Here is a 27,638-nt window from a genome sequence, read left to right as displayed (position 1 = left end):
GGGGCAAAGGCATTGTAGAGTAGGATTTTACACGGATTGAGGTAAGTAACAGTTTAAAATCTAGTCCTGAGGGTATGAAACCCCAGATTATTGTATTATGTTAGTATTTTGGAGGTGACGCACATGCTAGGTGACGGGCCTGGGGGCGTGCACCGTGGGAATTGGGACTTGGTCCATTCCGTGAAACTAGAAAGTTGAATAAGCTTGTTGTTAGCTATGTGACCTTTCTGTGGTATAGAAATTTGACAATGAATCGTGTTTAGGCTATGTGTTGGTGCTGTAAAGACCCCAGTGGTCGTAATATTTGTTGAACCTTCCTGCTTATTGTTACTTGTACTCAGTCATAGTATTACTTGCATATTATACCTCAGTCTCTGTTATTCCCTGATGATACATTATATCATTCTGTTTGGGCTGATACCCCTTTATTACTGAGGGTCGTGAGACTAGAGAGGTTTATGACTGAGTGAGGCCGAGAACCTATTTGTGAGGTATTTATACCATAGCACATGCGTTGTCCGTGCGGATCTTGATATGATACTATAGCACGTGAGTTGTCTGTGCAGCACATGAGTTGTTCGTGCAGATCCACATATTGATACTATAGCACGTGAGTTGTCCATGCGGATTATGTCGCTTGGGCTGTAGGAGCCCGTCTGAAGTCAGTACACCCCCAGTGAGCGCAGGTACCTATTGAGGGTGAGTATTGAGGGTTGAGAGCCGAGTGATCGAGCTATTGTGACGAGTTGAGTGTCTATTGCCCTGGGAGACTGTACTTATTTTCCATTTGTTGATGCACTTAGTTGTTATCTGTCATTGTTATGAAATTTCTGAAAGATTCTATATCTGGATTACCTGCACTGTAACTGTATAAACTGATTTGACTTGAACTGCCAGATTTGAAAGCATGCCTATTCTCTGCTGGAATTATTGAAAATGAACTGTATTTGTATAGAACGTCACTACCTTCTTAGTTCTTTATTTATTTTTGTTACTTGCGGAAGTTGGTTGTACTCATGCTACACCCTGCACTTCATGTGCATATCTAGGTGTGTTTGATCACGGAGGTTGTTGAGTTCGTGCGTGACCGAGTACCGGAGACTACGAGGTAGCTGCCGACATCCGCAGACCTTGTCTCTCCTTCTATATTTTCTTCTTTTCAGTAATGATACTCAGACATTGTTTGTATTAGACGGGATATCTAGATGCTCATGATTTAGTGACACCCCGATGTCGGGCTATGTTTCCGCACTTATGTTTTATTTGGGTTTTACCCCCGTTTTTATGAAAAAATAACTCCCGTTATTTTAAATGTCTTAATTCATTTATGTTATATTTTGAAAGTGTTTTGGGAAGGTCAGCTTGCCTAGTATCATGATATGCGCCATCATGACGGGTTAGGTTTTGGGTTGTGAAAAGTTTGTATCAGAGCCTAGGTTACATAGGTCTCATGAGTCATGAGCAGGTTTAGTAGAGTCATGTGGATCGGTACAGAGATGTCTGTACTTATCTTTGAGAGGCTACCGAACCCTTAGGAAACTTCACATTCTTGAATTCTTGTCGTGCGAATCTTTTGATTTTGGTAACCAAATTTCTGTTGTTCAAATTCTCTCACAGATAGTGAGGACGCGTAGTACGAGGCAGAATGGATAGCCACCCGTACCACCAATAAGTCTCGCGAGAGGCCGAGGTCGCGTTAGAGACCGTGGTAGGGGCAGAGGTATAGCTCGCACCGCAGCTAGGACAACACCTGTAGATCCACCAGTTGTCCCAGTTCAGGAGCATGCTCTAGTTGTGGATGAGCCGATGGGACCAGCTCACACACCACCTGTGCCCACGGTGATTCCAAGCCTTCAGGAGACCTTAGCTCAGATGCTGACCACATATTCCAATCTTGCTCAGGCAGTCTCTGTTCCGGCCGTAGCAGCCACTTCTCAGGCCGGGAGAGGTGCTCAGACTCTCCGCCGCCCGCACACCGGAGTAGGTGGTACAGGGATTCCAGACAACGGGGGCACCACCAGCCCAGCTGGTTGCAGCTGCTCAGGACTATGTGGATACTCCGTACAACATGTATTCTAGAGACCAAAGAGGTCTCGTTCACTACTTTTCAGTTCTCTGGGGCTGCCTTCAGTTGGTGGGAGGCTTACGAGAGGCGTAGGTCGGTCGGCATAGCACCCCTAGGCAGCAGTTCTCTGGTGTATTCCTGGAGAAGTTCGTGCCTCAGTCCCGTAGAAAGAAGCTACACATGCAGTTTGAGCAGCTTCATCAGGTTGATATGTCTGTGATGCAGTATGAGATGCAATTCTTGGATTTGGCCCGTCATGCTATCTGGTTGGTTCCTACAGATAGGGAGAGGATCAGGAGGTTCATAGATGGCCTCACTTTTCAGCTACGATTGCTTATGACTAGAAAGAGAGTGTCTGGCACTACGTTCGACGAGGTTGTTGACATTTCTCATCAGATTGAGATCATTTGCAGCTAGGAGCGGGTTTAGAAGGATGCTAAGAGGCCTCGTAGATAGGGTGGATTTAGCGGTTTCCCTTCTGCGAGGCAGTTCCATCACGGTAGGGGGTCGTCCTTTCAGACTTGCTCATAATGACTCCGCCAGTCCACCGTGGTGCATCATCTGGCCACGGGTCGCACAGTCATCAACAGGGCCAGTCGTCATTCAGTGCAATACCAGCGCAGAGTTCTCACCATGCCTCATCAGCTTAGGTTTCCACGGGTAGTTCCTTTGGGTGGCAGGAGTAGCAGTTCCGTCAGAGGAGGGGTTGTTTCGAGTGCAGAGATTTTGGTCACATTAAGCGAGATTGCCCTGGGTTGTTGAGTGGGACTCCACAGTAAAGTACTCGGGCGATGGCACCAGCACCAACAGCTCCACCACCAGTCCAGTCAGCTAGGGGTCGCCCTAGAGGGGGAGGTAGATCAGGGGGTGGCCAGGCACGTTTCTATGCCCTCCCTGCCAGACCAGATGCCATTGCTTCAGATGTTGTGATTATAGGTATTGTCTCAGTTTGCCACATAGATTCCTCTGTATTATTTGACCTTGGTTACACTAATTCATATGTGTCTTCGTATTTTGCTCATTTTTTGGATATGTCCCGTGAGTCCCTAGTTTGATCTGTTCATGCATCCACTCCAATGGGCTATACAATCATTGTTTACCGTGTATATTGGTCATGTGTGGTTACAATTGGGAGTCTGGAGACCAGATTTGATCTTTTGCTACTTAGTATGGTTAATTTTGATGTGATATTGGGTATGGATTGGTTGTCTCCATGTCATGTTGTTTTAGACTTTCACGCTAAGACCGTGATGTTAGCAATGCCGGGGTTGCCAAGAGTTGAGTGGAGCGGTTCTATAGACTATGTTCCTAGTAGAGTGATTTCATACTTGAAGGCTCAGCGGATGGTTGAGAAGGGTTGTCTATCCTCTTTGGCTTTTGTGAGGGATGTTAGTTCAGAGGTCCCTGCTATTGATTCTATTCCTGTAGTGCGAGATTTTTCGAATGTTTTTCCTGCAGACTGGCCGGGCATGCCGCCCGATAGGGATATTGATTTTGGTATTAATTAGGTGCCGGTCACTCAGCCAATTTCTATTCCACCGTATCGCATGGCACCAGTGGAGTTAAAGGAATTGAAGGAGAAGCTTCAGGAACTCCTTGATAAGGGGTTTATTCGGCCTAGCGTGTCACCTTGGGGTGCACCGGTTTTATTTTTAAAGATGAAGGATAGTAGTATGAGAATGTGTATTGATTACAGGAAGTTGAACAAGGTCACAATCAATAACAAGTATCTATTACCGCGTATTGATGATCTATTTGACCAGCTTCAGGGAGTGAGGGTGTTCTCCAAGATTGATTTGAGGTCAGGGTATCACCAACTGAAGATTCGGGACTCAGATATTCTTAAGACAACTTTCAAGATCCGATATGGCCATTATGAGATCCTAGTGATGTATTTTGGGCTGACCAACTCCCTAGCAGCATTCATGCATCTGATGAACAATGTGTTTCAGCCTTATTTGGACTCATTCTTCATTGTATTCATTGCTGATATCCCGGTGTACTCTCCTGGCCAGGAAGAGCATGCCCAGCATCTGAGGATTGTGTTACAGAGATTGAGGGAGGAGAAGCTTTATGCAAAGTTCTCCAAATGTGAGTTTTGGCTTAGTTAAGTGGCGTTCTTGGGACACGTGGTATCTAGTGAGGGTATTCAAGTAGACCCGAAGAAGATAAAGGCGGTTCAGAGTTGGCCAGACCGTCCTCAGCCATGGAGATTCGGAGTTTTCTCGGTCTGGCTCGTTATTACCGCCGTTTTGTGGAGGGCTTCTCATCTATTGAATCACCCTTGATTAAATTGACCCAAAAGGGTGCCCCTTTCAGGTGGTCAGAGGAGTGTGAGGAGAGCTTTCAGAAGCTCAAGACTGCTTTGACCACGGCTCCAGTTCTAGTTCTGCCATCAGCTTTTGGTTCTTATACAGTGTATTGTGATGCCTCGCAGATCGATATTGGGTGTGTTTTGATGTAGGAGGGTAGATTGACTTCTTATGCTTCACGCCAGTTGACGCCTCATAAGAAGAACTATCCTGTCCAAGACCTTGAGTTAGCAGCTATTGTTCACGCTTGGAAGATGTGGCGGCACTATTTGTACGGGGTCCATTGTGAGATTTACACTGATCATCGTAGTTTGCAGCATCTGTTCAAATAGAAGGATCTTAACTTGCGTTAGGGGAGGTGGTTGGAGCTTCTTAAGGACTATGATATCACCATTTTATACCATCCCGGGAAGGCCAATGTGGTGGTCGATGCCTTGAGTTGCCGGGCGGAGAGTTTGGGGAGCTTAGCATATCTTCCAGTAGCAGAGATGCCATTGGCATTGGATGTTTAGGCCTTAGCTAGCCAGTTTGTTAGATTGGATATTTCTTATCCGGGTCAAGTATTGGCTTGTGTGGTCTCTCGGTCTTCTCTTTATTATCATATCAGGGAGCGTTAGTGTGATGACCCCCAATGTAGATGGTTTGCATGGGTTGATTCTCTTGGAGGCTCACAGTTTGCGGTATTCTATTCATCCGGGTGTCGTGAAGATGTATCAGGACTTGAGTCAGCATTACTGGTGGAGGAGGATGAAGAAGGACAGAGTGGAGTATGTAGCTCGGTGCCTAAATTGCCAGCAGGTGAAGTATGAGCATCAGCGACCAGGTGGGTTACTCCAGAAGTTATAGATTTCGGAGTGGAAATGGGAGCGGTTCACTATGGATTTCGTTATTGGGCTTCCACGGACTCAGCGGAAGTTTGATGCAGTTTGTGTGTTTGCGGATTGGATGACCAAGTTAGCTCATTTCATTCCTTTTATAACTACATATTCTTCAGAGCAGCTGGCTCGAGTGTATGTTCGCAAGATCGTCAGGCTTCCTGGCGTACCGGTATTTATCGTCTCTGACTGGGGTACACAATTTACATCACGGTTCTGGAGGGCCGTGCAGCATGAGTTGGGTACTCGAGTGGAGTTGACCACACCATTTCACCCTTAGACGGACGGACAGTCCGAGTGCACTATTTAGGTATTAGAGGATATGCTTTGTGCATGTGTGATGGAGTTTGGGGGTTCGTGGGATCAGTTCTTGCCACTAGCTGATTTTGCCTACAACAACAGTTATTAGTCTAGCATCTAGATGGCACTGTATGAGGCTCTGTATGGTAGGCGGTGTAGGTCTCCGGTGGATTGGATCGAGCCGAGCGAGGCCAAATTATTTGGTACAAACTTGGTTCAGGATGCTCTAGAGAAGGTTATGGTGATTCCGGATAGACCACACACAGCCCAGTCTACACAGAAGTGTTATGCAGATCGAAGGTTTGCGATGTTGCATTCATGGTTGGAGAGCGGGTCTTGCTCCGGGTGTCACCCATGAAGGGTGTTATGACGTTTGAGAAGAAGGGCAAGCTGAACCCGAGATTTATTGGTCTATTTGAGGTATTACGATATGTTGGAGAGGTTGCTTATGACGTTGCCTTGCCTCCCAGTCTAGCAGGAGTTCATCCAGTATTCCATGTTTCTATGCTCCGGAAGTATCACGGCGATCCGTCTCACGCGTTGGATTTCAGCTCAGTCCAGTTGGACAAGGATTTATCTTATGTTGAGGAGCCGGTGGCGATCTTAGATAGACAGGTTCAAAAGCTGAGGTCGAAGAATATTACGTCTGTGAAGGTTCAGTGGAGGGGTCAGCCGGTCGAGGAGGCGACTTGGGAGACCAAGCATGTTATGCACAGCCGTTAACCTCATCTTTTCACCAGTTCAGGTATGTCTCTATGCTCGTTCGAGGATAAATGATTGTTTTAAGAGGGGGAGGATTTAATTACCCGGCCGATCGTTTTGAGTGTACTAGCCCCGATCCCCTATTTACTGTTTTCCCCGCATCTGATTCTTCTTATTTGACTTGATGGGAGGTCTTTTTTTTTGTTTCGGAGTGTTTTGGGACACTTAGTCCCTAAAACGGAAGCTTAAGTCTTAGGATTTTGACCATAGTCGGAACTGTGTGAAGACGACTTGGGAATGGAGTTTCGTCGCTTCTGTTTGCTCCGTTGGGTGATTTTGGACTTAGGAACGTGTTTGGACTGTGAATTTGAGGTCTGTAGTTTATTTAAGCTTGAAATGACGAAAGTCGAATTTTTGGGAAGTTTAACCGAGGGGTTGACTTTTTGGTATCCGGGTTGGATTCTGATTTCGAAAGTTGGAGTAGGTCCATAATCTTGAATATGAATTGTGTGCAAAATTTGAGGTCAATCGGATGTGGTTTGATAGGTTTCGACGTCGTTTGTGGAATTTGAAAGTTTAGAAGTTCTTTAGGCTCGAATCTGGGTGTAATCGGTGTTTTGATGTTGTTTTGGGTGATTTGAAGGTGCAACTAAGTTCGTATTGGGTCATATGACTAGTTGGTATGTTTGGTTGAGGTCCCGGGGACATCGGGTTGATTTCGGGTGGTTAACGGATGTGATTTTTGGGTTGATGAAGCAGCTAAAGCGCTGCTTCTACTGATGTGACCTCACCTGCAGAGTGGACACCGCAGGTGGGAGCCCGCAGAAGCGGCCAAGGATGAGTTAAGTAGAGGTCGCAGGTACGAAGATTTTCCTGCACATGTGATGGCCGCACGAGCGGGCAGGTGGGTGCAGGAGGGAGATCGAGCCGCAGGTGCGATGGGTTTACCGCACCTGCGATAGGCGTAGATGCAGTCCTTTGATTGCGGAAGCGGAGGTAGCGGATAAGTGACTTCCGCTGAAGCGGCCCCGCAGAAGCGGATAAATGGTCGCAGATTCGAAAAGTCTGGGCAGAAGGTTTTACAGCAAGGGTTCGCGATTTTAGTCATATTTCACCATTTGAGACTCGGACTTAAGCAATTTTGGAGAAGATTTTTGAGGGGATTATTGAGGTAAGCTTCTTGTACTCGTTTTTTATCATAAATCTTGATTCCCCACTGATTTCACCACCTAATTAGCGAGATATTGAAGTGAAATTTGGGAGTTTTGGGCTTGGGAATTGGAGAGTGAATTTTGGGGATTTGGAGGACCAAATGATGTCGGATTTTGATGAATTTGGTATGGTTAGACCTGTGATTGAATGTGCTTTTGGGTTTTGAGTCTTTTGTCGGATTTCGACATGTGGACCCGGTGGGGAGGGGGGGGGAGGTTGAGCCTATTTTGGATTTTGGCTTATAATTTCATGTTTTTCTTGTGGAATTGATTCTTTTAGCCTATATTAATTATATCGTACTGCTTGTGGCTAGATTCGGGGCGTTTGGAGATTGATTCGAGGGGAAAAGGCATTTCGGTGTAGGATTTTGGATTGGGGTAAGTAATAGTTTCAAATCTAGTCCTGAGGGTATGAAACCCCGAATTATTATATTATGTGAGTATTTTGGAGGTGACGCACATGCTAGGTGGCGGGCGTATGGGCCTGCACCGTGGGAATTGGTACAGGAACTGGAAAGTTGAATAAGCTTGTTGTTAGCTATGTGCCCTTTCTGTGCTATAGAAATTTGACAGTGAATCATGCTTAGGCTGTGTGTTGGTGTTGTAAAGACCCTAGTGGTCGAAATACTTGTTGAACCTTCCTTCTTATTGTTACTTGTACTCCGTCGTAGTATTACTTGCATATTATACCTCAGTCTCTGTTATTCCCTGCTGATACCCCTTTATTACTGAGGGTCATGAGACTAGAGAGGTTGATGACTGAGTGGGGCCGAGAACCTGTTTGTGAGGTATTTATACCAAAGCACGTGCGTTGTCCGTGCGGATCTTGATATGATACTATAGCACATGAGTTGTCCGTGCAGCACGTGAGTTGTCCGTGCAGATCCACATATTGATACTATAGCATGTGAGTTGTCCGTGCGGATTATGTCGCTTGGGCTGTAGGAGCCCGTCTGAAGTCTGTACACCCCCAGTGAGCGCGGATACCTATTGAGGGTGAGCACTGAGGGCTGAGAGCCGAGTGATCGAGCTATTGTGACGAGTTGAGTGTCTGTTGCCCTGAGAGACTGTACTTATTTTCCTTTTGTTGATGCACTTAGTTGCTATCTGTCATTGTTATGAAATTTCTAAAAGATTCTATATCTGGATTACCTGCACTGTAACTGTATAAACTGATTTGACTTGAACTGCCAGATTTGAAAGCATATATATTCTCTGCTGGAATTATTGAAAATGAACTGTATTTGTATAGAACGTCACTACCTTCTCAGTTTTTTATTTATTTTTGTTACTTGCGGAAGTTGGTTGTACTCATGCTACACCCTTCACTTCATGTGCATATCCAGGTGTGTTTGATCACGGAGGTCGTTGAGTTCGTGCGTGATCGAGTACCGGAGACTACGAGGTAGCTGCCGACGTCCGCAGACCTTGTCTCTCCTTCTATGTTTTCTTCTTTTCAGTATTGATACTCAGACATTGTTTGTATTAGACTGGTTATTAGATGCTCATGATTTAGTGACACCCCGATGTCGGGCTATGTTTCCGCACTTATGTTTTATTTGGGTTTTACCCCCGTTTTTATGAAAAAATAACTCCCGTTATTTTAAATGTCTTAATTCATTTATGTTATATTTTGAAAGTGTTTTGGAAAGGTCGGCTTGCCTAGTATCACGATAGGCGCCATCATGACGGGTTAGGTTTTGGGTTGTGAAAAGTTGGTATCAGAGCCTAGGTTACATAGGTCTCACGAGTCATGAGCAGGTTTAGTAGAGTCTTGTGGATCGGTACAGAGATGTCTGTACTTATCTTTGAGAGTCTACCGAACCCTTAGGAAACTTCACATTCTTGAATTCTTGTCGTGCGAATCTTTTGATTTTGGTAACTAAATTTCTGTTGTTCAAATTATCTCACAGATAGTGAGGACGCGTACTACGAGGCAGAATGGACAGCCACCCATACCACCAATAAGTCTCGCGAGAGGCCGAGGTCACGGTAGAGGCCGTGGTAGGGGCAGAGGTATAGCTCGCACCGCAGCTAGGACAACACCTACAGATCCACCAATTGTCCCAGTTCAGAAGCATGCTCAAGTTATGGATGAGCCGATGGGACCAGCTCACGCACCACTTGTGCCCATGGTGATTCCAAGCCTTAAGGAGACCTTAGCTCAGATGCTGACCACATGTACCAGTCTTGCTCAAGCGGTCTCGGTTCCGATCGTAGCAGCCACTTCTCAGGCCGGGAGAGGTGCTTAGACTCCCGCCAACCGCACACCAGAGTAGGTGGTACAGGGATTCCAGACAATGGGGGCACCACCAGCCCAGCTGGTTGCAGCTGCTCAGGACTATGTGGATACTCCGTACAGCAGGTATTCTAGAGACCAGTGGGGTCTCGTTCACTACTTTTTAGTTCTCTGGGGCTGCCTTCAGTTGGTGGGAGGCTTACGAGAGGCGTAGGTCGATCAGCGTAGCACCCCTTACATGGCAGCAGTTCTCCGGTCTATTCCTGGAGAAGTTCGTGCCTCAGTCCCGTAGAGAGGAGCTGCACATGCAATTTGAGCAGCTTCGTCAGGGTGATATGTCTGTGATGCAGTATGAGATGCGATTCTCGGATTTGGCCCATCATGCTATATGGTTGGTTCCCACAGATAGGGAGAGGATCAAAAGGTTCATAGATGGCCTCACTTTTCAGCTGTGATTGCTTATGACTAGAGAGAGAGTGTCTGGCGCTACATTCGACGAGGTTGTTGATATTTCTCATCAGATTGAGATGGTTCGCAGCCAGGAGCGGGTTTAGAGGGAGGCTAAGAGGCCTCGTGGACAGGGTGGATTTAACGATTTCCCTTTTGCGAGGCAGTTCCATCACGGTAGGGGTCGTCCTTTCAGACTTGCTCAGATGACTCGTCTAGTCCACTGTGGTGCATCATCAGCAGGGCCAGTCGTCATTCAGTGCAATGCCAGGGTAGAGTTCTCACCATGCCTAATCAGATTAGGAGGAAGGGTTGTTTCGAGTGCGGAGATTTTGGTCACATTAAGAGAGATTGCCCTGGGTTGTTGAGTGGGACTCCAAAGTAAAGTACTCGGCCGATAGCACCAGCACCAACAGCTCCACCACCAGTCCAGTCAGCTAGGGGTCGCCCGAGAGGGGGAGGTAGATCAGGGGGTGGCCAGGCACATTTCTATGCCCTCCCTACCAGACCTGATGCCATTGCTTCAGATGTTGGGATTATAGGCATTGTCTCAGTTTGCCACAGAGATTCCTCTGTATTATTTGACCTTGGTTACACTAATTCATATGTGTCTTCGTATTTTGCTCATTTTTTGGATATGCCCCGTGAGCCCCTAGTTTGATCTGTTCATGTATCAACTCCAATGGGCTATACAATTATTGTTTATCGTGTATATCGGTCATGTGTGGTGACAATTGGGAGTCTGGAGACCAGAGTTGATCTTTTGCTACTTAGTATGGTCAATTTTGATGTGATATTGGGTATGGATTGGTTGTCTCCATGTCATGTTATTTTAGACTGTCATGCTAGGACCGTGATGTTAGCGATGCCGGGGTTGCCGAGAGTTGAGTGGAGCGGTTCTATAGACTATGTTCCTAGTAGAGTGATTTCATACTTGAAGGCTCAGCGGATGGTTGAGAAGGGTTGTCTATCCTCTTTGGCTTTTGTGAGGGATGTTAGTTCAGAGGTCCCTGCTATTGATTCTATTCCTGTAGTGCGAGATTTTTCGAATGTTTTTCCTGCAGACCGGCCAGGCATGCCGCCCGATAGGGATATTAATTTTGGTATTAATTAGGTGCCGGTCACTCAACCAATTTCTATTCCACCGTATCGCATGGCACCGGTGGAGTTAAAGGAATTGAAGGAGCAGCTTTAGGAACTCCTTGATAAGGGGTTTATTCGGCCTAGCGTGTCACCTTGGGGTGCACCGGTTCTATTTGTAAAGATGAAGGATAGTACTATGAGAATGTGTATTGATATTCTTAAGACAGCTTTCAAGATCCGATATGGCCATTATGAGATCCTAGTGATGTCTTTTGGGCTGACCAACTCCCTAGCAACGTTCATGCATCTGATGAACAGTGTGTTTCAGCCTTATTTGAACTCGTTCTTCATTGTATTCATTGCTGATATCCTGGTGTACTCTCCTAGCCAGGAGGAGCATGCCCGGCATCTGAGGATTGTGTTACAAAGATTGAGGGAGGAGAAGCTTTATGCAAAGTTCTCCAAGTGTGAGTTTTGGCTTAGTTCAGTGGCGTTCTTGGGACACGTGGTGTCTAGTGAGGGTATTCAAGTAGACCTGAAGAAGATAGAGGTGGTTCAGAGTTGGCCAGACCGTCCTCAGCCACGGCGATTCGGAGTTTTCTCAGTCGGGCTAGTTATTACCGCCGTTTTGTGGAGGGCTTCTCATCTATTGAATCACCCTTGATTAAATTGACCCAAAAGGGAGCTTCTTTCAGGTGGTCGGAGGAGTGTGAGGAGAGCTTTCAGAAGCTCAAGACTGCTTTGACCACGGCTCCGGTTCTAGTTCTACCATCAGCTTTTGGTTCTTGCACAGTGTGTTATGATGGCTCGCATATCGGTATTGGGTGTGTTTTGATGTAGGAGGGTAGAGTGACTTCTTATGCTTCATGCCAGTTGATGCCTCATGAGAAGAACTATCCTGTCCATGACCTTGAGTTAGCAGCTATTGTTCACGCCTGGAAGATATGCCGGCACTATTTGTACGGGGTCCATTGTGAGATTTACACTGATCATCGGAGTTTGCAGCATCTGTTCAAACAGAAGGATCTTAACTTGCATCAGGGGAGGTGGTTGGAGCTTCTTAAGGACTATGATATCACCATTTTATACCATCCCGGGAAGGCCAATGTGGTGGCCGATGCCTTGAGTCGCCGGGCGGAGAGTTTGGGGAGCTTAGCATATCTTCTAGTAGCAGATAGGCCATTGGCATTGGATGTTCAGGCCTTAGCTTGCCAGTTTGTTAGATTGGATATTTCTTATCCGAGTCGAGTATTGGCTTGTGTGGTCTCTCGTTCTTCTCTTTATTATCATATCAGGGAGCTTTAGTGTGATAACCCCCAATATAGATGGTTTGTGTGGGTTGATTCTCTAGGAGGCTCACAGTTCGCGGTATTCTAATCATCCGGGTGTCGTGAAGATGTATCAGGACTTGAGGCAGCATTAGTGGTGGAGGAGGATGAAGAAGGACAGAGTGGAGTGTGTAGCTCGGTGCCTAAATTGCCAGCAGGTGAAGTATGAGCATCAGCGACCATGTGGGTTGCTCCAAAAGTTATAGATTCCGGAGTGGAAATGGGAGCGGTTTACTATGGATTTCGTTATTGGGCTTCCACGGACTCAGCGGAAGTTTGATGCAGTTTGGGTGATTGCGGATCGGCTGACCAAGTTAGCTCATTTCATTCCTGTTATAACTACCTATTCTTCAGAGTAGCTAGCTCGAGTGTATATCCGCAAGATCGTCAGGTTTCTTGGCGTACCGGTATTTATCATCTCTGACCGGGGTACACAGTTTACATCACGGTTCTGGAGTGTCGTGTAGCATGAGTTGGGTACTCGAGTGGAGTGTACCACTCCATTTCACCCTCAAACGGACGGACAGTCTGAGCGCACTATTTAGGTATTAGAGGATATGCTTTGTGCGTGTGTGATGGAGTTTGGGTGTTTGTGGGATCAGTTCTTGCCACTAGCGGAGTTTGCCGACAACAACATTTATCAGTCGAGCATCTAGATTGCACCGTATGAGGCTCTGTATGGTAGGCGGTGTAGGTCTCCAGTGGATTGGTTCGAGACGAGCAAGGCCAAATTGTTTGATACAAACTTGGTTCAGGATGCTCTAGAGAAGGTTATGGTGATTCAGGATAGACCACGCAAAGCCCAGTCTAGACAGAAGTGTTATGCGGATCGGAAGGTTCGCGATGTTGCATTCATGGTTGGAGAGCGGGTCTTGCTCCGGGTGTCACCCATGAAGGGTGTTATGAGGTTCGAGAAGAAGGGCGAGCTGAGCCCGAGGTTTATTGGTCCATTTGAGGTATTGCGATGTGTTGGGGAGATTGCTTATGACCTTGCCTTGCCTCCCAGTCTAGTAGGAGTTCATCCAGTATTCCATGTTTCTATGCTCCGGAAGTATCACGGCGATCTGTCTCACGTGTTGGATTTCAGCTCAGTCCAGTTGGACAAGGATTTATCTTATGTTGAGGAGCCGGTGGCGATCTTAGATAGACAAGTTCAAAAGCTGAGGTCGAAGAATATTACGTCTGTGAAGGTTCAATGGAGGGGTCAGACGGTCGAGGAGGCGACTTGGGAGACCAAGCATGTTATGCACAGCCGTTAACCTCATCTTTTCACCACTTCAGGTATGTCTCTATGCTCGTTCGAGGACAAATGATTGTTTTAAGAGGGGGAGGATTTAATTACCCGGCCGATCGTTTTAAGTGTACTAGCCCCGATCCCCTATTTACTGTTTTCCCCGCATCTGATTCTTCTTATTTGACTTGATGGGAGGTCTTGTTTTTGGTTTCGGAGTGTTTTGGGACACTTAGTCCCTAAAACGGAAGCTTAAGTCTTAGGATTTTGACCATAGTCGGAACTGTGTAAAGATGACTTGGGAATGGAGTTTCGTCTCTTCTGTTTGCTCCATTGGGTAATTTTGGACTTAGGAACGTGTTCAGTCTGTGAATTTGAGGTCTGTAGTTTATTTAAGCTTGAAATGGCGAAAGTAGAATTTTTGGGAAGTTTAACCGAGGGGTTGACTTTTTTATATCCGGGTTGGATTCTGATTCCGGAAGTTAGAGTAGGTCCATAATCTTGAATATGAATTGTGTGCAAAATTTGAGGTCAATCGGATGTGGTTTGATAGGTTTCGACGTCGTTTGTGGAATTTGAAAGTTTAGAAGTTCTTTAGGCTCAAATCTGGGTGTAATCGGTGTTTTGATGTTGTTTTGGGTGATTTGAAGGTGCAACTAAGTTCGCATTGGGTCATATGACTAGTTGGTATGTTTGGTTGAGGTCCCGGGGACCTCGGGTTGATTTCGGGTGGTTAACGGATGTGATTTTTGAGTTGATGAAGCAGCTAAAGCGCTGCTTCTACTGATGTGACCGCACCTGCAGAGTGGACACCGCAGGTGCGAGCCCGCAGAAGCGGCCAAGGATGAGTTGAGTAGACGTCGCAGGTGCGAAGATTTTCCTGCACATGCGATGGCCGTACGAGCGGGCAGGTTGGCGCAGGAGCGAGATCGAGCCGCAGGTGCAATGGGTTTACCGCACCTGCGATAGGCGCAGATGCGGTCCTTTGATTGCGGAAGCAGAGGCAGCGGATAAGTGACTTCCGCAGAAGCAGCCCCGCAGGTGTGGATAAATGGTCGCATATTCGAAAAGTGTGGGCAGAAGTTTTAAAGCAAGGGTTCGCAATTTTAGTCATATTTCACCATTTGAGACTCGGACTTAGGCAATTTTGGAGAAGATTTTTGAGGGGATTAATGAGGTAAGCTTCTTGTACTCGTTTGTTTATCATAAATCTTGATTCCCCACTGATTTCCCCACGTAATTAGCGAGATATTGACGTGAAATTTGGGGGTTTAGGGCTTGAGAATTGGAGAGTGGATTTTGGGGATTTGGAGGACCAAATGATGTCGGATTTTGATGAATTTAGTATGGTTAGACCCGTGATTCAATGGCCTTTTGGGTTTTGTGTCTTTTGTCGGATTTTGACACGTGGATCCGGGGGGGGGCGTTGAGCCTATTTCGGATTTTGGCTTATAATGTCATGTTTTTCTTGTGGAATTGATTCTTTTAGCCTATATTAAATATATCGTACTGCTTGTGGCTAGATTCGGGGCGTTTGGAAATCGATTCAAGGGGCCAAGGCATTTCGGTGTAGGATTTTGCGCGGATTGAGGTAAGTAATAGTTTTAAATCTGGTCCTGAGGTTATGAAACCCCGAATTATTATATTATGTGAGTATTTTGGAGGTGACGCACATGCTAGGTGACGGGCGTGTGGGCATGCACCGTGGGAATTGGGACTTAAACTGGAAAGTTAAATAAGCTTGTTGTTAGCTATGTGCCCTTTCTGTGCTATAAACATTTGACAGTGAATCATGCTTAGGCTATGTGTTGGTGCTGTAAAGACCCCAGTGGTCGAAATACTTGTTGAACCTTCCTGCTTATTGTTACTTGTATTCAGTCGTAGTATTATTTGCATATTATACCTCAGTCTCTGTTATTCCCTGCTGATACATTATATCATTCTGTTTGGACTGATTCCCGTTTATTACTGAGGGCCGTGAGACTAGAGAGGTTGATGACTAAGTCAGGCCGATGGCCTGTTTGTGAGGTATGTATTCCATAGCACGTGATTTTTCCGTGCGGATCTTGATATGATACTATAGCACGTGAGTTGTCCGTGCAGCACGTGAGTTGTCCGTGCAGCACGTGACTTGTCCGTGCAGATCCACATATTGATACTATAGCACGTGAGTTGTCCGTGCGGATTATGGTGCATAGGCTGTAGGAGCCCTTTCGAAGTCTGTACACCCCATCAAGCGCAGGTACCTATTCAGTGTAAGTACCGAAGGCTGAGAGCCAAGTGATTGAGCTATTGTGATGAGTTGAGTGTTTGTTGCCCTGAGAGACTGTACTTGTTTTCCATTTGTTGATGCTCTTAATTCCTATCTGTCATTTTTGTGAAATTTCTGAAAGATTCTATATTTGGATTACTTGCACTGTAACTGTATAAACTGATTTGACTTGAACTGCAGGATTTGAAATCATGTCTATTCTTTGCTGGAATTATTGAAAATAAACTGTATTTGTATTGCTCGTCACTACCTTCTCAGTTCTTTATTTATTTTTGTTACTTGCGGAAGTTGGTTGTACTCATGCTACACCCTGCACTTAATGTGCATAACAAGGTATGTTTGATCATGGAGGTCGTTGAGTTCGTGCGCGATCGAGTACCGGAGACTACGAGGTAGCTGCCGACGTCCGCAGACCTTGTCTCTCCTTCTATATTTTCTTTCTTTTTCAGTATTGATACTCAGACGCTGTTTCTATTAGATTGGATATCTAGATGCTCATGATTCAGTGACACCCCGATGTCGGGCTATTTTTTCGCACTTATGTTTTATTTGAGTTTTACCCCCGTTTTTATGAAAGACTCTGATTATTTTAAATGTCTTAATTCATTTCTGTTAAATTTTAAAAGTATTTTGAAAAGGTCGGCTTGTCTAGTATCACAATAGGCGCCATCACAACGGGTTAGAGTTTTGGTCGTGACAGGCCTGGGCCAATACATTCTTTAGGAACCCAAACACTTGGATCATATTTCTTAAGAATAGAGTAGATGCATGGTTTGAACCTATAAACTTCATGGGCATAGACACATTTCCTTAATAACCTAAGTATTAACTTCTAGCATGCATACAGGGTAGCAATTTCAATTGAAACTCCTAAAGAGTATTAACAAAGTTATATACAAACAGTTTTAGTAAAACTCCTAAGGAGTATTGGGAGAGTGCAGATTGACTACTACAATTAGAACTTCTGAAGACATATTGATAGAGATATAAATTAACAACTGCAATTAGAACATCTAAAAGGTATTAACAGAGACACAAATTAACAACTACTATTAGAACTTCTAAAAGGTATTAACAGAGTCATAGATTCACAACTTAAATCAAAACTTCTAAGAGTATTAACAGGATCGCAAATTAAAAAATTACAATTAGAAATTCTAAAAGGCATTGACAAAGTCACAAATTTACAAATTCAATTAGAACTTCTAAGAGCATTAATAGATCTCAAGCTAACAACCCTATTTTACTCTAAAACCAATGGCATGGTTGCCTCTTTCTAAGAGCCTTTAACTTCACACTAATATCTTTGGAGAACAAATCATGTTGTTATACTCAAACAGTAGCAACATGAGGTTCACTTAAAGTTCATAAACTAAGTTTGGTTCATTCATGTAAGCTTGGTGAAATTCTAAGGACAACATAGACATGTTCATGGCTATGGAAGGAAAGCAGAAGTATTGAAGAATCAAGATGAGTGTAGGATCACAAGAACACACACAGGGGACATTTACATGGGGTCATATTATTTCAAAATGGAAGTGTTATCATCATCAAGATAACAGTGTCACTATTTAAGGTCCAAGAAAGGGGTAGGGGTATCATCACATTGGGGAAATCTGTCAAGCATGTCAAGTATGGGATTTCAGGTATAGTGAAAATTAGTTTCACCACTTTAGCTCAAAAAATAGAATATCAGAACATACTCACCTTATGACTTAAGTCAAGTATATGGTAACCTTCAAAATACACACAAAGAGATGCAGGAATTTAGTCAACTCAAAACATGCTTACATAGTGGGATCAAACATCCATGAATCTAATCAAGTGACTAAAAGCCTTCTAAGAGTAAACAAAATTACAGAGGCATGCCAGAAAGAAGAGATAGGTTCTATGTCATGAACTGATGTTCCAAAAACCAAGATGACAGTCTTATTTTATTGCTAGCAAGTGCATATTTTCATTTATGTCTAGGTTATCAGGTGAATCATTACAGAATGCAAATAGTAGCCAAGGCAGACTTGTATAACAGTCATGAAAATATTAACAGAACATCAGGGAAATCCAAAACTAAAATATCAGGATAGTTTGATAGTTGTTGGGCTGTTTTCCAAACTTAACAGCAAAGATAGGTCATCAAATGTCGTTGGGATCAATACATGACTCTAATTTCTATAACTTAAGGAGGTTCATGATCTCAGATTCTATTTAACAATCATTAATAAACACATAAAACAGTCAAACATGAACACGTTGTAAACAACATCATTCAGTAATAGGAAACATAATAGTTCATCTTCAGTAATTACAACTAACAAAAGAAGAACAGGGTTGACATTTTACTGACCTCTTTTGGGGTAGCAAACCAAAAGAGTACTCAAATTAGCTGTTTTGGAAGCAAAAAGCTCAAGCTTTTAATCAGTAAATAAACTCATGACGAGAAAGAGAGAGAAAAGTAGAGCTTGAGTAAGAACTCGAACTTCAATCAAAAATTCCTAAACAACACCATACTTTGTATTAATTTCTCAGATGTTAGGTGTAGTTAGGCGTATTAGGTGATAGCATTTATGGCCCCTATTTATAGTGGCCATTGAAGCTTTTAGGGTTTTAGCAGATTCAAACATGTGAGTGGAAGGTGACGATTACAAGGTGATTCAAGGAGAGACGAGTAAAAATGAGAGAAACATAGGAAATAACAATGGGAGTTTTACCTGAGAAGAGAGAATGTGACCGCTGATGGGAAAACCCATCGAGTAAAGCCCCAATGTTCAGAGGTTATTGCATTTGACCTCTGGACCTCGAATAATCATGATGAAGTTCTGAAATGTGTTCATGCATGCTCCGATTTAATAGAGCACAAAGGAAATCTGGAGATTCGAAGTTGCATCTTGAGTCTTAGGGTTTGGATTGGGGGATTTCGAATTTGATATGTGAAAGAGGAAAGATTAAGTGAGAATCGCGGACATAGGAGACAGGAGGGATCATTTTCTTGATAGATTCATGATGCACGAATTTGTGCAAGGTCTTTGATTGATTTGAGCTGTGAGGTTGATAGAAAAATAAGAGAAAGGGGAAAGGGAGGCAGCCTGGCTTGTGGGGGAAATGATTACGGTTTGTGAGTTAGAAGTGGTCGTCTCGAGGTTAAGCTTAGTAGATTAGATCTGGTCCATTGATCTCTCAGATCAACGGTCCTGGTATTTTGGGACAAAATCATTTTTGTGGGAAATTTTGGTGGTCGTTGGATCCTTGTGATCCAACGGTTAGGATTAAATCTCTGGGCATTTTGAATTAAAGAGTAAATGTAGTAAAAACGTGGGACAAGACAGATCAATTGGTTCATTTGAGGTATTGCGATGTGTTGGGGAGGTTGCTTATGACCTTGCCTTGCCTCCCAGTCTAGCAGGAGTTCATCCAGTATTCCATGTTTCTGTGCTCCGAAAGTATCACGGCGATACATCTCACGTGTTGGATTTCAGATCAGTCCAGTTGGACAAGGATTTATCTTATGTTGAGGAGCCGGTGGCGATCTTATATAGACAAGTTCAAAAGCTGAGGTCGAAGAATATTACGTCGGTGAAGGTTCAATGGAGGGGTCAGCCGGTCGAGGAGGTGACTTAGGAGACCAAGCATGTTATGCACAGCCGTTAACCTCATCTTTTCACCAGTTCAGGTATGTCTCTATGCTCGTTCGAGGATAAATGATTGTTTTAAGAGGGGGAGGATTTAATTACCCGGCCGATCGTTTTGAGTGTACTAGCCCCGATCCCCTATTTACTGTTTTCCCCGCATCTGATTCTTCTTATTTGACTTGATGGGAGGTCTTTTTTTTTGTTTCGGAGTGTTTTGGGACACTTAGTCCCTAAAACGGAAGCTTAAGTCTTAGGATTTTGACCATAGTCGGAACTGTGTGAAGACGACTTGGGAATGGAGTTTTGTCGCTTCTGTTTGCTCCGTTGGGTGATTTTGGACTTAGGAACGTGTTTGGACTGTGAATTTGAGGTCTGTAGTTTATTTAAGCTTGAAATGACAAAAGTCGAATTTTTGGGAAGTTTAACCGAGGGGTTGACTTTTTGGTATCCAGGTTGGATTCTGATTTCGAAAGTTGGAATAGGTCCGTAATCTTGAATATGAATTGTGTGCAAAATTTGAGGTCAATCGGATGTGGTTTGATAGGTTTCGACGTCGTTTGTGGAATTTGAAAGTTTAGAAGTTCTTTAGGCTCGAATCTGGGTGTAATCGGTGTTTTGATGTTGTTTTGGGTGATTTGAAGGTGCAACTAAGTTCGTATTGGGTCATATGACTAGTTGGTATGTTTGGTTGAGGTCCCGGGGACATCGGGTTGATTTCGGGTGGTTAACGGATGTGATTTTTGGGTTGATGAAGCAGCTAAAGCGCTGCTTCTACTGATGTGACCTCACCTGCAGAGTGGACACCGCAGGTGGGAGCCCGCGGAAGCGGCCAAGGATGAGTTAAGTAGAGGTCGCAGGTACGAAGATTTTCCTGCACATGTGATGGCCGCACGAGCGGGCAGGTGGGTGTAGGAGCGAGATCGAGCCGCAGGTGTGATGGGTTTACCGCACCTGCGATAGGCGCAGATGCGGTCCTTTGATTGCGGAAGCGGAGGCAGCGGATAAGTGACTTCCGCAGGAGCGTCCCCGCAGGTGTGGATAAATGGTCGCAGATTCGAAAAGTCTGGGCAGAAGATTTTAAAGCAAGGGTTCGCGATTTTAGTCATATTTCACCATTTGAGACTCGGACTTAGGAAATTTTGGAGATGATTTTCGAGGGGATTATTGAGGTAAGCTTCTTGCACTCGTTTTTTTTATCATAAATCTTGATTCCCCACTGATTTCCCCACCTAATTAGCGAGATATTGAAGTGAAATTTGGGGGTTTAGGGCTTGAGAATTGGAGAGTGGATTTTGGGGATTCAGAGGACCAAATGATGTCGGATTTTGATGAATTTAGTATGGTTAGACCCGTGATTGAATGGGCTTTTGGGTTTTATGTCTTTTGTCGGATTTCGACATGTGGATCCGGGGGGGGGGCGTTGAGCCTATTTCGGATTTTGGCTTATAATGTCATGTTTTTCTTGTGGAATTGATTCTTTTAGCCTATATTAAATATATCGTACTGCTTGTGGCTAGATTCGGGGTGTTTGGAAATTGATTCGAGGGGCAAAGGCATTTCGGTGTAGGATTTTGCGCAGATTGAGGTAAGTAATAGTTTTAAATCTGGTCCTGAGGTTATGAAACCCCGAATTATTATATTATGTGAGTATTTTGGAGGTGACGGGCGTGTGGGCATGGACCGTGGGAATTGGGACTTAAACTGGAAAGTTGAATAAGCTTGTTGTTAGCTATGTGCCATTTCTGTGCTATAAAAATTTGACAGTGAATCATGCTTTGGCTATGTGTTGGTTCTGTAAAGACCCCAGTGGTCGAAATACTTGTCGAACCTTCCTGCTTATTGTTACTTGTATTCAGTCGTAGTATTATTTGCATATTATACCTCAGTTTCTGTTATTCCCTGCTGATACATTATATCATTCTGTTTGGATTGATTCTTGTTTATTACTGAGGGCTGTGAGACTAGAGAGGTTGATGACTAAGTTAGGCCGATGGCCTGTTTGTGAGGTATTTATACCATAGCACGTGAGTTTTCCGTGCAGATCTTGATATGATACTATAGCACGTGAGTTGTCCGTGCAGCACGTGACTTGTCCGTGCAGATCCACATATTGATACTATAGCACGTGAGTTGTCCGTGCGGATTATGGTGCTTAGGCTGTAGGAGCCCTTTCGAAGTCTGTACACCCCATCGAGCGCAGGTACCTATTGAGTGTAATTACCGAAGGCTGAGAGCCAAGTGATTGAGCTATTGTGACGAGTTGAGTGTTTGTTGCCCTGAGAGACTGTACTTGTTTTCCATTTGTTGATGCTCTTAATTCCTATCTGTCATTTTTGTGGAATTTTTGAAAGATTCTATATTTGGATTACTTGCACTGTAACTGTATAAACTGATTTGACTTGAATTACCGGATTTGAAATCATGTCTATTCTCTGCTGGAATTATTGAAAATAAACTGTGTTTGTATTGCTCGTCACTACCTTCTCAGTTCTTTATTTATTTTGTTACTTGCGGAAGTTGGTTGTACTCATGCTACACCCTGCACTTAATGTGCATATCAAGGTGTGTTTGATCACAGAGGTCGTTGAGTACGTGCCCGATCGAGTACCGGAGACTACGAGGTAGTAGCCGATGTCCGCAGACCTTGTCTCTCCTTCTATGTTTTCTTCTTTTCAGCATTGATACTCAGACACTATTTGAATTAGATTGGATATCTATATGCTCATGATTCAATGTCACCTTGATGTCGAACTATTTTTCCGCACATATGTTTTATTTGGGTTTTACCCCCCCCCCCCCCATTTTTATGAAAGACTCCGGTTATTTTAAATGTCTTAATTCATTTCTTTTAAATTTTAAAAGTTTTTTGGAAAGGTCGACTTGCCTAGTATCACGATAGGCGCTATCATGACGGGTTAGGTTTTGGGCCGTGACACACATAGAGACAAGAGATTAATGTTAGGAACCCAAAAACTTGGATCATATTTCTTAAGAATAGAGTAGATGCATGGTTTGAACCTATAAACTTCCTGGGCATATACACATTTCCTTAAGACTATTAACAAAGTTAGATACAAACAGTTTCAATAAAACTCCTAAGGAGTATTGGGAGAGTGCAGATTGACTACTGCAATTAGAACTTCTGAAGACATATTGATAGAGATATAAATTAACAACTGCAATTAGAATTTCTAAAAGGTATTAACAGAGACACAAATTAACAACTACTATTAGTACTTCTAAAAGGTATTAACAGAGTCATAGATTCACAACTTTAATCAAAACTTCTAAGAGTATTAACAGGATCGCAAATTAAAAAATTACAATTAGAAATTCTAAAAGGCATTGACAAAGTCACAAATTTACAAATTCAATTAAAACTTCTAAGAGCATTAATAGATCTCAAGCTAACAACCCTATTTTACTCTAAAACCAATGGCATGATTGCCTCTTTCTAAGAGCCTTTAACTTCACACTAATATCTTTGGAGAACAAATCATATTGTTATACTCAAACAGTAGCAACATGAGGTTCACTTAAAGTTCATAAACTAAGTTTGGTTCATTCATGTAAGCTTGGTGAAATTCTAAGGACAACATAGACATGTTCATGGCTATGGAAGGAAAACAGAAGTATTGAAGAATCAAGATGAGTGTAGGATCACAAGAACACACACAGGGGACATTTACATGGGGTCATATTATTTCAAAATGGAAGTGTTATCATCATCAAGATAACAGTGTCACTATATAAGGTTCAAGAAAGGGGTAGGGGTATCATCACATTGGGAAAATCTGTCAAGCATGTCAAGTATGGGATTTCAGGTATAGTGAAAGTTAGTTTCACCACTTTAGCTCAAAAAATAGAATATCAGAATATACTCACCTTATGACTTAAGTCAAGTATATGGTAACCTTCAAAATACACACAAAGAGATGCAGGAATTTAGTCAACTCAAAACATGCTTACATAGTGTGATCAAACATCCATGAATCTAATCAAGTGACTAAAAGCCTTCTAAGAGTAAACAAAATTACAGAGGCATGCCAGAAAGAAGAGATAGGTTCTATGTCATGAACTGATGTTCCAAAAACTAAGATGACAGTCTTATTTTATAGCTAGCAAGTGCATATTTTCATTTATGTCTAGGTTATCAGGTGAATCATTACAGAATGCAAATAGTAGCCAAGGCAGACTTGTATAACAGTCATGAAAATATTAACAGAACATCAGGGAAATCCAAAACTAAAATATCAGGATAGTTTGATAGTTGTTGGGCTGTTTTCCAAACTTAACAGCAAAGATAGGTCATCAAATGTCGTTGGGATCAATACATGACTCTAATTTCAATAACTTAAGGAGGTTCATGATCTCATATTCTATTTAACAATCATTAATAAACACATAAAACAGTCAAACATGAACATGTTGGAAACAACATCATTCAGTAATAGGAAACATAATAGTTCTTCTTCAGTAATTAAAACTAACAAAAGAAGAACAGAGTTGGCGTTTTACTGACCTCTTTTGGGGTAGCAAACCAAAAGAGTATTCGAATTAGCCGTTTTGGAAGCCAAAAGCTCAAGCTTTTAATCAGTAAATAAACTCATGACGAGAAAGAGAGAGAAAAGCAGAGCTTGAGTAAGAACTCGAACTTCAATCAAAAATTCCTAAACAACACCATACTTTGTATTAATTTCTCAGATGTTAGGTGTAGTTAGGCGTATTAGGTGATAGCATTTAAGGCCCCTATTTATAGTGGTCATTGAAGCTTTTAGGGTTTTAGCAGATTCAAACATGTGAGTGGAAGGTGACGATTACAAGGTGATTCAAGGAGAGACGACTAATAATGAGAGAAACATAGGAAATATCAATGGGAGTTTTACCTGAGAAGAGAGAATGTGACCGTTGTTGGGAAAACCCATCGAGTAAAGCCCCAATGTTCAGAGGTTATTGCATTTGACCTCTGGACCTCGAATAATCATGATGAGGTTCTGAAATGTGTTCATGCATGCTCCGATTTAATAGAGCACAAAGGAAATCTGGAGATTCAAAGTTGCATCTTGAGTCTTAGGGTTTGGATTGGGGGATTTCGAATTTGATATATGAAAGAGGAAAGATTAAGTGAGAATCGCGGACATAGGAGACATGAGGGATGATTTTCTTGATAGATTCATGACCTTGCACGAATTTGTGCAAGGTCTTTGATTGATTTGAGCTGTGAGGTTGAGAGAAAAATGATAGAAATGGGAAAGGGAGGCAGCCGGGCTTATGGGGGAAATGATTACGGTTTGTGAGTTAGAAGTGGTCATCTCTAGGTTAAGCTTAGGAGATTAAATCTGGGCCGTTGATCTCTCAGATCAACGGTCCTGGTATTTTGGGACAAAATCATTTTTGTGGGAAATTTTTGTGGTCGTTGGATCCTTGTGATCCAACGGTTAGGATTAAATCTCTGGGCATTTTGAATTAAAGAGTAAATGTAGTAAAAACGTGGGACAACCCAGATCAATTGTGTTTGTTTTGTGAGTATAGGAGACGGGTGACGTGGCATGTCTTTATTGGTTTACAAAGGATGGCAAGGATTGCCAAAAGGGATTGAAGGGGTTGTTTGGGTTGGGTCATTTCAAATTGGGCTCTTTTATTTGGGCTAGAATTTATTTAAATGGTATCCAACACATGTTAATTAAGAATTGCAATTATAGTCTTTTAGCCTTTAACCCTCTTTTGAAATTAAACTAAATAAACTTATTTATTTTCAATAAAATATAGTAATAATTATAATTATCAAATAAATTACTAATTATTGTAAATAATTATTTATAAAATACCTTGCCTTTTACATTATAACACTAATTTTGAATTATTAACAGAGTAATCTAATTATTTAGAAATTAAGGAGTAATTCATTAAATTAATTATAAATCCTATGTGACGTATATAAAAATTATTATAATAATCTAAAAATAGTAAGTATGGTATATTTATAATTATAATTACAACATTGAATTATCTATTTCAAAATTACTAATACTAAATTAATTTTGTAAAAATAGGTATTATTGATTGAAAATATTTTCAAAACATTCACTGTAAATTATTAAGCATAAATAAATTAATTTTAAATGGGAGGGTCAAAATTGACTGTCAACAGCTATCCTCTTTGACCACAGACTATAAAAGAGTTTTCGGGCAAAGAAATTGAATCAAGGCCACTTTTGTCCCGACTTTAGGCATACATTACAACAATGACATTTGGATTAAGGAAGATTATGAGTTGTAGATTTAGGAATTAAGGAAGACTCCCGGAGGATTTTTGGGGATTTTTGTAGATTTACAATAATGCTCATAGATTTATGAGTTGTATAGAATTATGACGATACTATGAGATGGGAGATTCGGTACTCATGATAGCTTTGAGATGCGGCTTGATTTGAAAGATTTAATAGATTAGAGTTCCCCTGATCGTATTTAGTTTGAGCTTGGATCCTTGGCCTGCTAATGAGTTTGTTGTCCCTCGTAGCATTGTAGTGTGGTTTGCTACTTAGAAGGAGTTCCACGTTGCACTGTTTATTCCTACAAAAACGAAATACACACATACCCATATATTGGAATACAAATATGTTAAGATGTGATGTAAATGATGCAGGAATGATGATGCCTGACTGTTGGTAGTCGTTATTTGGGATTGGGATAATGGAATACTTAAATCTGACTTGATTGTTAGACGGGCTGTGTACCATTCCGTAGCTGTCTGAGCATTAACTCTCTTAGTGTTGGGAGTAGTTGACTTGTAATGTAGAATGCATCTCCGCTTGCTGGGAGAGGTTGCATTGGAATGTAAAGTATCTTTGCTTTGTGGGAGCGATTGTATTGGAATGTAAAGTATCTCCGCACGATGGGAGTTTCTAACTTGAAGAAACATAATCATGCCTGTAAGATGCATGATCAAAACGTCAAAACATACGAAAATAAATATAAATAAGGAGTATGCCCAAGAGGTACTCTTGATTACGGAACTCAATTGTGGTCGTTGAATGGCTGAACGTTAGCGACGAGGTTTGCAACTATCTATTCTGATCTCCGATGTGGTAGATTGGCGGTGCGGGTCACTCCCATTGGAGAAGAAATTAGTTTGCTATATATAGGGCTTCAATTGGCAAAGCCGACGCACGATTTGTACATGGGGCTCCGATCGACTGAGCTGACGATTTTCTATATACAAGGCTCCAATTGGTGAAGCTAGCGGCTCCATTTTGTACAAGGTGCTCCGATTGACTGAGCTAGTGGTTTTCTATATTCAATAGGCTTTAGTTGGCATTGCCAGCGGCTCGCTAAATACAACATGCTCCGTTCAGTTGAGTAGACATTTTGCTATACGCAATATGCCTTATTTACGTCAGCGACCTGGTTCCGAAATACCTGCAAAGATCCGAGAATTAATTTTCAGCTATATGAGGAAAATTAATGAAAGAGAGAAGATACTTATGAGAGAGTGGAAGATCCGTCATTGCCCTAGTTTGTTCCAACGCTTCTTTATGTCATGTTGGTCCTTCATTCAAAGAAATATTATTAGCAGGGGAGAGGTGTTGGTTTCTATCGACCATAGTCCTGGCATTGCCCCGGTCTCGATGAGGTTACGCCATGAAGTTCGGTAGGTGGAGCGAATTATGATATCTTATACAAAATATTTTGAAAAATCTTCTATTTTGTGGCAAATGCCATCGTTCCAGATTATGACATGTTGCAGAAGTCCCTCAGGCGCGAACGTTGCTTCTTGAAGACTCTGACTTTTGATGTCGATCCTCCACGATGCTTCTGACGACATGTCTTCTTGAAGTTGCAATCGCGTCCTAATCTAAACTAATGCATTACAAGGGTTCCCTAGGGTTATGATCGAACCCTTTCAGGTTGCCTACGTATCTAAAATGGAATCAGGTCTGAATGTTG

This window comes from Nicotiana tabacum, chromosome 14 (genome assembly GCF_000715075.1).
Source record: "Nicotiana tabacum cultivar K326 chromosome 14, ASM71507v2, whole genome shotgun sequence".
Lineage (NCBI taxonomy): Eukaryota > Viridiplantae > Streptophyta > Magnoliopsida > Solanales > Solanaceae > Nicotiana > Nicotiana tabacum.
This window is presented reverse-complemented; position numbering follows the sequence as displayed.